The following is a 13,821-nucleotide window of genomic DNA, read 5'->3' as shown; positions in this document are numbered from 1 at the left end:
GCAAACTGGAGGGTATAACCAATAGCCACCATGCCGAGCACCCATTGGTTTGATGTTATGGTAGCTCAGGCTCTGGTGCCTTTTGTAACCTTTATTCTTCTTATAGGAGTCTCTGAGGGAGTGTTCAACACTGTTCATGTTGGGGTTTGAAGTGCCTCCTAGAAGAAGGGACCTCAGGGTAGCCCTCGAGGCCTTCATGCCATGCAGCCTGGAGTCTGTCTGCTTGGCCAGGAGGGCTGTGTCGAAGAAGAGGTCCTGAATAGACTGCTGGACCTCTGATGGGAGACCCAAAGGACTGCAGTCTTGACACCTGCCTCATAGATATCACTGAGAGCATCGTCCTGGCTGCAGAATCCACTGTGTCAGATGCCGCTTGCAGAGATGCCTTGGTGACTGATCTCCCCTCCTCTAAGATGGCCTAGAACTCCTGTTTGGAAGAGCGGGACAATGAGTCTGCAAATTTTTCCAGCGACTGCCAGATACTAAAATGATATCTTCCAAGCAGCGCCTGTTGATTCACCACTTGTAGCTGCAGGCTAGCCATGGAATAAATTTGTCAATCAAACAAGTTGATTCTTTTTGCGTCCTTATGCTTGGAGGTCGAGCTGACTTTCCCCTGTCTGTCCCTTTCATTGGTGGCTGTGACCACCAGGAATCCTGGTGCACGGTGGGTGTAGAGGTATTCAAACCCCTTTGCCGGTACATAATATTTCCTCTCTGCCCTTTTAGACGTGAGGGGCAAGAAGCCCACGTTTGCCATAGTGCCTTGAAGCAATTCAACAACCCCCTCATGGACCGGGCCAGTCTACTGGGAGCTACCAAGGCTAATATTCCAATATCGTCCAGCTCCTTTATTTTGAGGCCCAGGTTGGAGGCAACCCTTTTCAACAGATCTTGGTGCACCTTAAATTCGTCCAGCTGCACCGCAGATGAGGGTCCCATGACCGCCTTGTCCGGCAACGACGAGGAAGAGGCCAGTAGCTGAGATGGGAGAAGGGCCTTTTTCTCTGGGTGAGGTGGAACCCCCCGGGCCAGAGATGCACAAACCTTCATGGTCAGGGTCCATGTCCAGGTTAGGTGCTGCGCACTGAGGGATGAACAACTGCAGTATAGACATTCCTGCGGAATCCCAGTGGGAAATCCCCACCAATACAGCCACGGTCTAGGCCACTGACCTTGTGGCCATGCCCCCAATGATGGCACCACAAGGAAACCGGGCATCAAGGCCGGGGCTCGTCTAGCCTGGACAACCTCCTTGCCGTCCAACAGCCAGGGTGGTGCCGTCTCTAAATATTTTGTGGTGCCGTGTGAAATGTGTTGATGCACTGATGAGCGGCATGGAGAGCCCAAAGAATGGGTGTAACGGGACTGGCTCTTTGTCCTTGGGCCTCCTGTATAGCCTAGGCGAGAGGGGTGCAGTGCCGGGGAAACGTGCTGTGAGTCCAGTGACCTGCGTCACTCCATGGCTTCATAATAGTGCTCTGCTCAGTGCTGGTTCTCTGGAGACCAGTGGCAGGAGCCCAGTCCAGCAGTGTTTTGCCCCAGAAAGTATGGTCTTGACTCCAAAGACCGCCTGCGCGCTGTTGAATGGTGCTTTGGTGACAGGGACTGTCGAGCAGACCTGTCCCTTCATAGACTGCCCATTGGCGCCAGTGCCAAATCTCGGTGCATCACCCTGCTGTCCCTCAGTGTCTGTGGCACCGGCAGTGCCAGGAGGTCCTTCATTGCCTGGAAGGCCTCCAGAGTCGATGGCACTACTAGGCGATGAGGGCCTCTTCCACTACCCAGAGTTGGTGGAGAGCCCGACACTCGCAGAGATGAGAGACACTTCTGAGGCGGAGAGGGTTGGCGGCCCGACACAGGTCTCATCTGCTCCCCCTTAGCCTTCTCCACAGGAGAGCATCCTCGTTCCATAAGAGTCTTCTTCGACCTCTTCTTCGGAGCTGGGGAAGGAGAACGGTGCCAAGAGAAGGAAGAGAGCACCAAAGGGGTACTGCGCACCAAGGCTGTCATGCTTGGTGCAGAGTCTGACTTGCCGGGCTCCGATACTGGTCTAAGTGCCAAATCTATCAGAATGGCCCTGAGACGGATATCCCTGTCTCTCTTAGTCCGCAAGCGAAAACTTTTACAGATTTTACACCCTCTCATGGACATGAGCTTCTCCCAGACAACATTGATGAGGTTCGCTGCTCAGCATAGGTTTCTTACATGAAGTGCAAAGTTTAAATCCCGGGGAATGGCGTATGCCCTGACCCTGAGATTCGAACAACTAAACTAGGACTAACTGTAACCAAACAATTAACTATATACTCTAGAACAATGACTAAACCACTAGGTTTAGCGAAGAAAACTTGCAAAGGCAAGAGACGTTCCAGCACTGTCACTGGCAACAAGAAGGAACTGAGACAAAGGGAAGCCGACGGCACCTATATGCGGGCTTGTATGGGTACCACTATGGGAATAAGCTTTCCGGCACTAGTGCATGTGGCACGCACACACCTAAATTGAGAATGGACAAGATCAAGCACTCGTAGAAGAAAAATAATTTTAAAGATCAGTTTGTTATATCTATAAATATAGTTACACACATTTCCTTAAGAACACTGGGTACAGACACTGTTAATCAACGACTTGTGTTTTGAAAGATTTCTGAACTTTAAACTTTGCAAGTAAACATAACTAATACAATTTTTTTTTCTACAAACCTATTACTGCTATTAAACAGATAAAACCAGCTGGTCTTAACAATAAAGTGATACGACAGAAAATTCAATTTACATCTGAACTCTTCCAGTTGCCATCTGTACAGTAAAGCTTAATAAACCACTTATTCCTCCTAACAGATGCTAATCATGGACTGACAATACACAATCAAAATCTGTTCTTTAACTCTTTTAGGCAAATGGCCATTATTAAGTCTGGTTATCAACAGCAATATCAACATAGTTGGGAATAATTATTCTTGTTCATCTAAAGCAATATTTATGTTACTATTACTTTAAAATAGTTTGCCCACCCATCTTGAACACAAAAATGATGTGTCTAACTGTAAAAGTAGATTAGAGCACAGCTAACCAAGTAGCCTCTAAAAAGTCATTTAGACTATATTTTCTTGAAAGAAAACGAAAATATTTTTACAGTTCCTTTCCATGCTGCTATTTTCCCTATCAAGCTAATTTGTATTCTTCAGTAACAACATTTTATTTATTCTTATTGTTGTCATTCAAAAAAATATTTACTGACAAATCAACACTAAGAAGCATTCACTGGCAATACACTACTTTTATTTTAAAATAAAGCTGTTTTACTACACACAATTGTGTGAATAAGTGGGAGAAATCAATTTTTAAAAGGTGTAATTGTCTCTGTCTTCTATTTAAAACAGGTATGCTTATTAAAACACTTAAAACTGTATTAAAAGAGTTTATTATTCTTAGTCTTTAATAAATTATACTTATTATTCTGCTTAAGTAAAAATGTAATTAAACCCTGCAGGTGCTGCACCTTGTACAAAGCACTGAATTCTTATACACCTTTTGGGATGTGTTATTTTGGAGCATCTAATTTTTTTTGTTTCCAGTGTTTCTTGTTTTTAACCAAAATGCATGATTTCTTGCTGTGAAAAAGCAGCTTGATATAACTTTACAAAAACAGCAGAATTAATGCCACTCCTTTCAGCAGTGGGAGGGGAAAGCATGATTTGAAGAGCCTACAAAGATCACTAAGGGCATGTCTACATTGTAATTAAACACCTGCATCTGGCTCGTGTCAGCTAACTCAGGCTTGCAGGGCTGTTTCATTGCAGTGTAGGTGTTCAGGCATGGGATGGAGCCTGCCCTTCTTCCTCCCAGAGCCCAGGCTACAGCCTGAGCCTGAGCATCTACACCGCAATGAAACAGTCCTGAGAGCATGAGCCCCGCAAGCCTGAGTTAGCTGACATGGACCAGTCACAAGTGTTACATACACGCCACCAAGCATAACCCTTTGAGATCCTTGTGAATGGGATGTTTAGCGAATGAAACAGGGCCAGTGCAGCAGCATAGCTGCAGATATATTGGCTATTCTCCAAGAAGGGAGAGAGTGCAGCAGGCATGAGGCCTGATGTTACACTGAAGCTAAAGCAGCAGCAACAGGGCACCCTGGCAACCTGAGAGTGGCAACATACAGTTCATTTACTCCACCCCTTCTCAGTAATTTTTCATTAAAACATTCTGGTTCTCAGTCTTTATTCTAATCCAACTGCTACGTCAAATACAGATTTAATCTGTACTTTGCCCATCATAATTATTTTGTTCAGTTTAGCAGATGGAATGCAGACGAGCCATACTAACTGGTTGTAGTATAATAGTGAGAAGTTCACCTAACTCCATTAAATGTTTGTAAACCTGATGCTGATTAGCTCACTAATTTACTAAATGACAACTCATGCAAAGCAATAGCTTCCCTGTAGAAAAAAAGTATTTTCCTTGGTAATTAATTTCTGGCTTTCAGAGCCACCAGTCCAAACATGAGGGACCCTTGTCTGAACCTGACATTCAGAGCTACCAATGGCTACACAGTTTTATTTATTTATTTTTTTAAAGAGTCCTAGTCTCTTCTCTCCAGAGAGAACAGTTCTTCATATTTCGATAGCCATTAATACCTATGCCCAACCCTCCTTTAACTTCTCTTTTGATTTTCAAGATGTGTTCTTGAATGGCAGTTCTGAAAAGTAGGAGGAAAAATTATATACCTTTAATCTCTAATTACTCCAAAAGAGTCTGCAACTGAACTCAACATTCACCAGTTTTAATAAATCTGTACGGTAAGGTCTGGTAAAAGGTGCAAATAGGACTCCAATTTGGAGTCAAATTCTAATGATAAAGCCTCTTCTCTCTCAGCTCAGCTAGCCATTATCTCTTTGGTAAAATGTGCTCTTTTTGCTTGATTGGTCTTTCAAATTTAGGTTACTATTTGTTTGGCTACAACCACATAGGAAGCTTTTACTGTAGCTTATCATTCAATCCAGTTTCCCATGAAGTTGTTAGAGCAGAGGATATCTAGAGCTCTCAATAAAGCAGCCTAAATACTTCCCAGGTAAGCAAAGGGAGAACTAGGCTGAGCTTAGTTCTGATGTTTATAAGTCCCACAAATCAGCAGGCCCAGCAGCTGTGGGCTTTTTAGACCCCCAAGACCAGCTTTGAGCAGCTGAAAGACCTAGACAATTTTGGGAGGCAATTAGATACAAAAAGGGTCCATAACTAAAGTTCCCTCTACCTGAAGGAAGAGAGCATAAGGAAGAAGTGGAGAAGAAGTTATGGTTTTTCACTTGATATTCTTCATCTGGAGTTACTAGCAGTTTCAAACATTTCCTAGGGAAAAAGTTGTAGGCTTCAGCTGAAAACCAGTTCAAGAAAGGAGTTCTTTTGTCAAAATCATTAAACCTTAAAGTAAGGAGCACGGTCTTCCTATATTCCAGTAAGTTTCATAATGTCCACTGCCTGCCGTAAAACGGTGTATCTTCTTACAGGAAGCCAGATGCAATCTTCTTGCTTTAGTCTGAATTTATTATTGCAACCCTACTTGTTGACTTGCCTGGTTGTGCATTTTTTGCAGTTGGTTCAGATTGCTGCTTCCCACTTACTTACATATAGTAGGTGAACTTATCTCCCTCCTGTTTTGCTAGCACATCACTAGCTGCCTGCTAAGCAATGTACTCACTCTAAAATTGTTCTTTTGACCTTTAAATCACTTGTTCCCTTCTATTTAATAGATCTGCTCTCTCCAAATGAACCTGGTCATTCTTTGAAATCAACACATGCTGGTGGTCCTACCATTCCTGAATATGGTTTGAAGTCAGACAAATAGCCTTTAATAGCTTCAATACCTTCATTTTCTGCTTTAGCACACATTGCCAGTTTAAGAAAGAAAACACTCTCAACTATTGGGACTTTTAAATCTAGCCTTAAAAATATTTCTATTAGTAAGCATTTTTAAAATGATTGTTTAGCAATTTTTTGTCCTACCAGTGCTCATTTTAACATTACTGATTGTAAAGAACCTTTAGGATGTAGACATGAAGATTGCTACTGAAACACAAGATTGCTCTGTATCGTAAAATATTCAGTCCAGGCACTAAGAGAAGCTCGTTAGCCAACGTAATATCGTTTCTCTCTCACACACACACACACACACACACACACACACACACACACACACAAAATATTTCTGTACAGATTAAATGTCTATGTTTATCTTCACTTACTGGAGACAAAATGAATTGATAGTTAATCTGAAATATACTAAAATTAAATGATAAAGTCATTTTAAATCTCTTCCTGAAGGTAATTCTCTGCTCCTGACAGGTTAGGAAGTAAAGATAAAAAAAACTGTTTGAAAGTTGCATCTATAAGCTATCTATAGACAAACTGACTTTGCTTATTCTCCCATTCTATTTCAATGCACAATAATTATTTAGCCTAGTAGTAAACTACTAGAGTAAGATGTAAACAATTTTTAAAAGTATGCTCTACATATCCTCAAAACAGATGGAGCTCAACTAAGTGCAAAATACTTCACTTTCTATTGCAAATATTCCAATAAACTGCCTATATTAATGCAGGATAATATATGACCAGTAAGATGCTAAATATCACCACCAGTGTAATCACCATTGTTCTATCAGTATTCATTATTAAAATATAAATTTCAAAGTTATTAAAATTGATTTAGCAGTTAAAATATTATTTGGACGTCTTATATTTAAAAATAGCTTTGGTCTGTACTGAACACAATCAAAGCCACCATAAGACAATTGAAAAAATTATAAATACTGTAATACAACATGAATGTACTTTATAATTCAGGCTTAGGTATGATAAGACCACCATTTGCTCTTCACTCATCATTAGTCTCTCTTTTTTTAAATGTGTAAAAGTTCGGACCCCATCCTCCAAGTTAACAACATAAATAGTTCTCATTAAGGTGAGTATTTTCACTGAAGTCAAATTTAAAAAATATTTAGGCACTGCTATGCTGAACGCTGAAATGCCTAGCTAATTTAGAAGCCTAAATCTCATTTTCAACTGGGATTTGGACACTTAGGAGTCAAAGACTTAGGCATTGCAACTCTGAACACAGTAATACCTAAATACCTTTAAAATCTAGACCTAAGTCACAGAAGTAATGGTTTGCAAGACTGGACCCTTGACTCTTAGGCAGGTAGAGTGACAACACATCCTCTATCACAATAAATAAGTCTTTTGCAAAAAAATAAATACACAGTCATTAGAACTAAATTAAAAAATTATTGTGCTAATTTGTACTACTGACTATTAGACCCAATGTGATTTAATGAATTTTGTGAACAGCAAATACAGTAAGTGAACCATAATATGAAACCTGATTATAGTTCTCAGCCTACAGCTTTGCTAGGAAATTGCAGGAGGCCACCATTTTTATGCAAAGTAAGAGGTGTGAGGAATAGTAGCGGTGAGTTTAATACACAAGTTTTACTGTGTAGTTCAGATTATATTGTATGTTTGAATGATAATGGAAAATTATCAGAGCCAAATTATTTCAATGTAATGGAATTACTCAACATTTAGGATCCCGTTCAGCAAGGTTCGTAAAACATGTCTACCTGGTAAGTCCTTTAAACTTTTAGACCTATTGATGGGACTACCCATATGCAGGGCCTATGAGAAGAATTTAGCCCTATGTTCAGATGATTATACAACATATGAGCTCTAAAGAAGATAAACTGTAAACCATATTACGCAAGTTTCCTATATGAGTCATGCTTCCTAGAAGATTATCAGAAAGATAATTGCTGTTGTACACTTACTGTGATGAATGTGGTCAGTTCTGGGACATCACTGATTTACAAGCTGCAACAGAAAATATGGTTATGATCAGATTAAGCAGCCTGTCATATCAAATAATTTTATAAAGACTAAATAAAACATTTAAATAGAACAGAATATTTTAAAATGCCCAAAAACAAATCTTAGGAAATATTTACAACATACTGAAAATACAGATAATATCTCAAAGAACCTGATATGCAACAACAGTCATTTAAACAAAAACATTACACAACTGCAATGCAAGCTGTTTATGTAATTGACTGAAAACAAAACAAAACACACCTAAGGTTCACCTGTGCTAAATTCTAAAGCACATAGAATAATAAATTTTATTTTGATGTAGTCTCCATTACAGGGAACACTTCTGTTAAAAACCATGAGTGATATTCTGGCCCCAGTTGAGTCAACAAGAGTCTTCTGTTGGCTTCACTGGGGCCAGGATTTCAGCCGATATTTTAAAATATCTTAAGGTTCTGCTTGTGCAATGAGAAGTCAGTGCAGCCATTTTATATAGGTATGGTCCATCCACATGAATCTCATTGCAGAATCAGGAGCTAAATTAATAAAGTTGAAATGCTATTTATCTTTTGCATTTTACAACCTGGATAATGAAAACAGACTAGATCAGGTTCTTTTTTGTTATAGTCCATTTCTGGACAATTTCAAAGTCCAGTTCTCATCAGCTGGCACAACTGACACAACTTTGGGTTGCAAATATTACAGGGGGATATTGTTAAAGAAGCACAACTTTCTGCTTACTTTTTTATTCAATGGAAACAATTTTATTGGTTTCAGGTTTTATTAATGTTTATAGTTACAAAAGCTAAATGTGAAGCCAAGTTTGACCTGACAGCATCCTTTTAACATTGCAAAAATATTTTAAATTTAATATTGACTGCAGAAAGGTAGAGAATGAATTTCAAAGGAGACATCCATGGGCAATTTTAATTCACAAAATGTACATAATTACAATATGTATGTGTAATGTAGTTTAGTCTGGTAAAAAAGACATTTCTATAATTGTATTTAAATTTCTAACTACAGTCTTTCCTTGATAATTATAAAGAAATGTTATAATTGAACCTAGGTTTTCCTTGCAGAATTCTGCAGGAGTACTTCTGCAACACACCAGGAACAGTGTAAAGCTAGCCCACTCATAATAGTGTAAAGTCAGAAGTATTTTGGGAGAAAAGTCACACGTGAAAGTGAAACCATTAGGGTAAGCTTTTCTTTTATCTAGAACATCGGCAATCTGGACAGCAATTTGAGTGTAGTTGATGTATCATTTGCAATTTAAAATTAAAAGTCCTGTTGCTGGGGATTGAGAAAATATTTTACAAATATTCTCTTGCTTTAATACCTGGTTTTCAGCAGCTCTGACTACTCCTCTGAAACACCAAACATTTTTTACTACGTTCATTTTATTTTTATTTTAAATTGCAACAAGTAAAATTGGAACTATTCTGACACCATCAAACCTGCTTTCATGCCTTATGTGATTCTGTCAGCTGTATCAAAGGACACTGGTAGGTCTACAATGCAGGTGACTGGTGCTTTGGCTTCCTTGTATAAGAGCAGTTAGAAACAGTAATCCCTAGTTCCCATTATCAATCTGTGCTGAACCACCACAGGGGAAGGACCCAATTTTTACCCCACAGAGGACAATTTGCACCATCAGAAACTTCCCATTCCCAACTCTGCTGCCAAGGAAATAGAGGACGAGAAGGTCAAGTCCTCTCCTTATTCTGCTTGAGCATGAGTAAAAGAAAAGAGATTGGACTGGGAACAAGGGAGAAAAACAGAAAAGTGGGGAAACAGGATGTTCAGTGATTGGAGAATATAATTGGTGGGGAAGAGGAAAGAAAATGGATGAAGGGAGGAGATAAGAAAGCATGCACCCGACTACTGTAGAAAATTGAGAAGCCTGAGATTTTTCTCTTGGCTGCCTGACACCCTGGAGTATCCTCCATTGTTTGGGAAACAAAATTAAACATTAACTATATTTTTCTTTTCATCTGGAAAAATTGTCTCTCTGCATTGATTAATTTTGAGGATAGTGGACTCAAGAACACTCTCCTTTGTAGCCTGCCTAAATTCTCTGTTCAACTCAATTTCATCTTCACAGCCACGGCATCTGCGCCTATGACACTGCTAAAAGTCTTCTGAATTTAGTAGAGACAAGATGGGTGAGCTAATATTTTTTATTGGAGTAACTTCTCTTGGTGGAAGAGACAACCTTTCAAGCTTCACAGAGCTCTTCCTCAAGTCTGGAAAAAGTAACCAGCATGTCACTGCTAAACACAAGGTGGGACAGACTGTAATTTGGTTAGCAGTTTTGAGGGCCTGAGATATCCCATAGAAGTATGGATCTCAGGCCAAACATTTGAGGTTAAACAGATATAGGGGGTGGCAAGAGGGGAATAGCCATGAGGCCCCACTTATTAAAACAAATGAGCACAGGCCCATCTTGCCATGCGCTACAGACAATATCCACATATAATTAACTATTGACAAAGCACTAGAGTACGCTGTGTTGTACTAGCCTCACTGTGACACACTCTAGAGAGAGGGGCAGCTAGTTTCCATTCACAGAGATTATCTAGAGCTCAAAAGACCCAAACTGAACTGCAGAGTAACCTAACAGATCTCCCAGGGCAACAGGGGCTGCAAAGAGAACCAATGGCTCAGGCACAAAAAGGCTGGTGGTAGGACAAAACGGAGGGAAAGGAGTTCAGGGGAGCTCGTCTGCCCCAGCCTGATCCCACTGGATTGGAGACCCTGCCCCCTCACCTCCATGCCAACTGCAGCCTTCTCCTGCCCTAACTGGGCACAGAATGGGTAGCAGAACCTGTAAAAAAAGGAGAAGTCTCTCCTTGGTATCAATTCCAAGACCACAATAGCCCCTGGTGGTTAGGAGGAGTAGCTGCAGGGGTAATCCTGTTAAATCCTTACAGCCCTGCTAGATGTATAGGACAAAGTGAGGTGGAGCAAGCACTCAGAAAATCTCATGCAGAGATTAAGTATTTTCTTCTGTTCAAGACTGCAAATAAAGGCAGTCAATAGTTTCAGGCCCCACCCAGATAATCCTGCTCTACAACCTGCTTATAACATACTGGTTTGCACAACTGAACCTTATTCTTAGAGCCAAATTCTTCAACTGAAGCCACGTACGCAGAGCTGAGTACAGCTTTTGTTACAGATTGTAGAGAGACTGCTAAAATTCCAGCAAAGAACTTTGGAGTAAAGGTTGATTTGCTAGCCTCACACTGCACTGACAAATGTAAAAAGTTTGGACAAAGTAGTAACAAGTTTCAAATGCTAAAGCAAACATTTTGGGCCACATTCAGTCCTGTTAAGCAAGCACAAGTTCACTGACTTCAATCTTGCCAGATATTTTGTGCAGACCCAGTGAACAAGGGGGACTCACTGTTCCAAATATTATATGGTACTATCAAGCCTGGCAGCTCAAAGCAGTAGTGAATTGTCGGTGTTCTGATCCAGCCAAAAACAGGGTCTTAATTAAACCAGAAAATTGTGGTGGTGTATATATTGCTTGGTTACTATGGATTAATTAGAAAAAAAAACCAATGCCCTCCAGAAATTTAGACACAACTTTTAGCAAAGGCTACTCTGTGGGTTTGGGATAAAACTAGGGTTAAATTATTTTCCCTTTACAATAAGACCCATTGCAAATAATCCAGATTTTAACCAAAAACACTAAATTTTAAAGACTGGGCGAACCATGGAATATACAGTTACCAGCTGTTCAAAGAAACTTTTCTAATTTAACTAATTTTAACTAGCCTACTCGGTCATGGAACCAGTATCATCAAGGTCAGCATTATGTTTATCAGCTTCTCCTAAAGTTGTTTTATAGCGAAAGCTAACTTTAATAGCAGTGATTGTTTGTTTCCTAATCAACCAGAAGCAAACAACAACAAAAACACACCTTACATTTATATTGTCTTCACAGCCAACTTGCTTAACAAAGAAAGGTACGCGTATGACATGGTGTAAAGAGGATTTGGACAAATAAGTTACTCCAAAGCAATGGGCTTTGATCTGGGAGGGGGAAGTGGTCCAGCAACCTCAGTCTGCATCATGAAACGACAACATTTATTTAAGATTCTGTTTGAGCGGTACTTCATAAAAGACAGGTTACAAAAATATACACAGACTGACTGAGAAACTGTGGAGAGAGAGGAGATTTTATACATATTTGGTGGATATGTCCATTCAGACGATACTAGGATGAGATTCACAAATATTACGAATTCTTGGATATTTATTACCATATAATCCTTTGGTAATCCTTCTGAGAATTCCTAGCAGAAATTATCATACTAAGAAATGAAAAATTAATATCTCATCTGCTGGTAGCCTCTAAACTATTGATAGTCTCCCAGTGGATAAAGAAAAATAGTCCAAAACTGGAGGAAAGGATCCATAAAATATGGGAAGTTGTTATTATGGAAATATTAATCAATCAGTTATGTACCTAGAAAAACAGATCAGAAAAATAGATACTGTACTTCGATATTTGGTTACCATTAATTCACTTTTCAGACAAAGTACATTGTCCGTTTAAAAAAAAAATTGGAGGGGGGAATTTTTTTTTTAAGTTAATGTTTTTATGGTTACACCTGGTTTAAGTAGAGTCAGTAGTTTCGCTCACTTAATAAAATCACATGTCCTGGATGAAGTAATGAAACTAATTCTACAGTATGGTAACACCCTGTTAAAGAGAAAATTATATAATGTTGCTCTAAACAAATAAATAAGCTCATTTTTGAAATGATTATGGTCTTGTTTCTAATATTTACATGGAATGACTTGTAAACTTGTTAAAATTTCCTAAATAGTGACAAAACATCACAAACCCCCCTGATTTCCTTCTAATGGTAGTAAACTTATGGTGGTAATTTTGTATGCATGATTTATTTCACTACAAGTGTAGTGCAACACTCCTCTCATCACAACTGTATGAAGCACCAACTCTTACTTTAAAAGTTAGGAATGTTAAGCTATTTGAATTAGAAACTGAAAATAAGATCTCTACAGCAGCTTTATTCATCTTCTTTTGACACCTAGATTTCACCACAAAAATGACTGAGAAGCATCTTATGCATCAGATTGTATTGTTAAGAGAGGAAAAGTAACCATATATATCTGTGTAACTACTGTAAAGATGACGAGTTAAGATCAGGTTGTGGGGTGTTTTTTTGGTTTTGGCATGGTGCGCGTGCACGCACATGCATGTGGGCTTGCTGGTGGGTGTTTTTTTGCTATTTTATTATCCATGTAAAGCCAAATCCTGAGGCCCTCATTCAGGTAAACTCAAATTCATTTCCTCTGTTTGAGTAAGGAGTGAGTAAGGACCACAGAACATTATACACTACTTAGGCTCTCTCTTTAATATGCTGAACATATCTGCAGTAACATGTTATCAAGCAGTCAAAACCAGTTGTCCATTCTTTACCTACAAAGGAGAGCAAATCTAATTAACAGTCTCATATTACTGGGATTTGTTATTCTCTTTCCAGAGACTATAGGTTTTGTTGTTCACCGCTTTATTTTGTTGCTGCAGATTAATATACCATTAATCCTAGCCAAGGACATTTAATAAATGGTCCTATACCTCTGAAGAGACACGTGTCTATATTTTCCTTTTTGAAGAAACTGTTCAACTATGCTTAGAAATTGATTACTTCCTTGTGCTTTAAATTATTTTCAGAAACAAACCACATATTACAAGGTAGTAATGACTGAAGAATGACTCTTGCAAATGTTTTCTAAAGAATAAATTAAGACATACATTTCTTCCCACAATTAGCTGAAAATCCATGCTGTCACATTATTCCTAAAATAATTACTTTTTTAAAAAAAGATGAAATTCAACATTTTTGTAAGAGAAACAAACGATGGCAAGGAAGGAACAGAAATAAGCTAACATTCCAAGTGACTGAAAAAGGAT

At 39.2% G+C, this 13,821-nt stretch overlaps 1 protein-coding gene across 15 annotated transcripts in view; it reads right to left on the bottom strand.

Moving 5' to 3' along the window:
* Positions 1 to 13,821, bottom strand: part of BAZ2B (bromodomain adjacent to zinc finger domain 2B) — a 242,880-nt gene that overhangs the window by 185,581 nt on the left and 43,478 nt on the right. For 14 of the 15 annotated variants that reach the window (XM_067549392.1, XM_067549391.1, XM_067549407.1 and 11 more), the window contains one exon: positions 7,826 to 7,868. The exons of the other annotated variant lie outside the window; for it this stretch is intronic. The gene's annotated coding sequence lies outside the window, so the exon portion shown is untranslated. The remainder of the gene's footprint in view (positions 1 to 7,825; positions 7,869 to 13,821) is intronic. 15 annotated transcript variants of the gene reach the window in all.

This window comes from Emydura macquarii, unplaced genomic scaffold (assembly GCF_026122565.2).
Source record: "Emydura macquarii macquarii isolate MOO-44397 ecotype Brisbane River unplaced genomic scaffold, CSIRO-AGI_Emac_v2 contig_1253, whole genome shotgun sequence".
NCBI lineage: Eukaryota > Metazoa > Chordata > Testudines > Chelidae > Emydura > Emydura macquarii.
The sequence above is the reverse complement of the archived record's forward strand: the minus strand, read 5'-3'. Positions and strand labels throughout refer to the sequence as shown.